A 1949-nucleotide genomic window follows, 5' to 3' on the forward strand; every position below is an offset into this window, starting at 1 on the left:
AGTTTTGTTAATTAGGGTCAATCAAGATTGTCCTGAGGCAATGCTAATGCAAACTGACATGATATCTCTATTTTTACACATTTTATCAATGCTCTAAAACCCTTCTCAGTCTCACTCTTTTGACGCTATACCTTAAAACTATACATTTCTTAAACGTCATGTATAGCAGTTTTTAATGCTTTTTAATGTTTCAAATTTCATAGGACCAACGTAATGAAGAAATTGTTTCTAAGTCATTCCATATTCTGCTCTTGGCGTCCCAGGCTACCTACTGCCCCTTCTGGACTATGCCCTTTTGACATTGGTTCATGTGCATGCCATTAGATAATTTTTAAATTACGAACGTTAGTGGTGAGGAACACCATGAAAGGCAAAACGAAAGTGTGAATCTTTTTCATTTAAAAACCTGTCTGGTAGTCTACGGCCATGCCACCCTGAACAAGCCTGATCCCTTCTGATCTTGGAAGCTAAGCAGGGTCGGGCCCAGTTAGTACGTGGATGGGAGACCACCTAGGAAGCTAGGTACTGTAGGCATAAAAAATAAAAATAAAAAAAATAAAGAATTGTAAGCTGACAAGGTCCTTGCAATCTGTGAAGTCAATCAAGAGTTGCCTCACCTAAAAATAAATTAAAAATAAATAAAATAAAAACCTGTCTGGGCCCATGCTGGTATGGTGCCGTCCTCCACAAAGTCCTCAGACGTTCCGACTCCTTCCAGCTCACCGTACCACCATCCCCAAGCTTGGCCCATTTCCTCATGGTCTAACTTGGCAGTTTCTACAGTCCAAACAGCCATAGTTGAAGGAGAAATGATGAAGAAAGGGAGCAAAAAGGTTCCTAGACGGTCATATAACATTTTTTTCTGACACCCCATAATTCAGTCACATGGCCACCATCTAGATGCAAAGAAGATTGCAAAATGTAATGTTAATGTTTGTTGTCTATCTGCTTAGCTAAATAAATATTCTACTAAAATGAAATGAGGGGGGATTAGTATTGAGGAAAATTATTCCCCTGTCTCATTGACCCACTGTTACTTCCAAGACTTAAATGTCAGTCAACGTACTTATTTAGCGATACAGCCTGTCTTACTTCGCTATACCTCATTATTTCAGTTTGATGCCGTCTGACATGTGATTGCCTGCATACCAGGACCATCTAAGACTTTTTATTTATTATCATTAATTATTATCATTAATTATTATTATTCAGCTACTTGAATCCTACCCCAAATCTGTTAAATCAGAATTTCTTGGAGTGGAGACTCATTTTACCATTTTTCACAGAAACCAGAATGATTCTTGGGCCTGCCAGGCACGTGTGCATATAATAAACAAACAAACAAACAAACAAACAAAAATATATTATAATACTAAAGAAAATAAAAAAGCACCTTACCACCTTCTCATCTGTAAGCCATGCCTACTTTGGGCCAGGAAGTACTTCCTACTTCCCTCATTTTGTTCCCTCTGTCTCTATGGGTTTCTCATTCTTCCACTTTTAACTAATCAAAACTCGAACCCAAGGAATTCTCTTGTTTCCGCAAGGACTACTTTTCCAAGGGCTTTCACTTTCTAGACCTCCGCAGTCAGCTAGCGATCCAGCATCAGCCTCTCTCCAAGTTGTCACAGGTGCTGGTCAGAACAACAGAAACACTGACCCGTGGGCCATCCGGGGCTTCTCAGGCCCTATCAGAATTGATTGCACAGTTGCGTCCAGAGGGAGGACAGTGTGAGTACTTTTTCCTCAAAGTCCACTATATCATAGATGTAGATTTTTTTAGTGCGACAGCTCCCAACATAAGAAAATGCCATATCCTTGCAAAATTCTGATAGAAGGCCATAGTTTCCTGAAGATGGAATAGAGTTTCGCTAAACTTTGTGCTATGAATAATTCAATCCGAGGATAAATAAATGTGCATAAAGAGCAGATCCTCTCTACTATGCTAC

The 1949-nt window shown here is 39.5% G+C and overlaps 1 pseudogene; it reads left to right on the forward strand.

Annotated features, from left to right (window-relative positions):
* The first annotated feature begins 416 nt into the window (after nt 1-416).
* Nucleotides 417-534, forward strand: LOC118607251 (annotated as a pseudogene).
* The last annotated feature ends 1415 nt before the right edge of the window (nt 535-1949 follow it).

The sequence above is a fragment of the Rousettus aegyptiacus genome, unplaced genomic scaffold, assembly GCF_014176215.1.
Source record: "Rousettus aegyptiacus isolate mRouAeg1 unplaced genomic scaffold, mRouAeg1.p scaffold_m13_p_8, whole genome shotgun sequence".
Taxonomy (NCBI): Eukaryota; Metazoa; Chordata; class Mammalia; order Chiroptera; family Pteropodidae; genus Rousettus; species Rousettus aegyptiacus.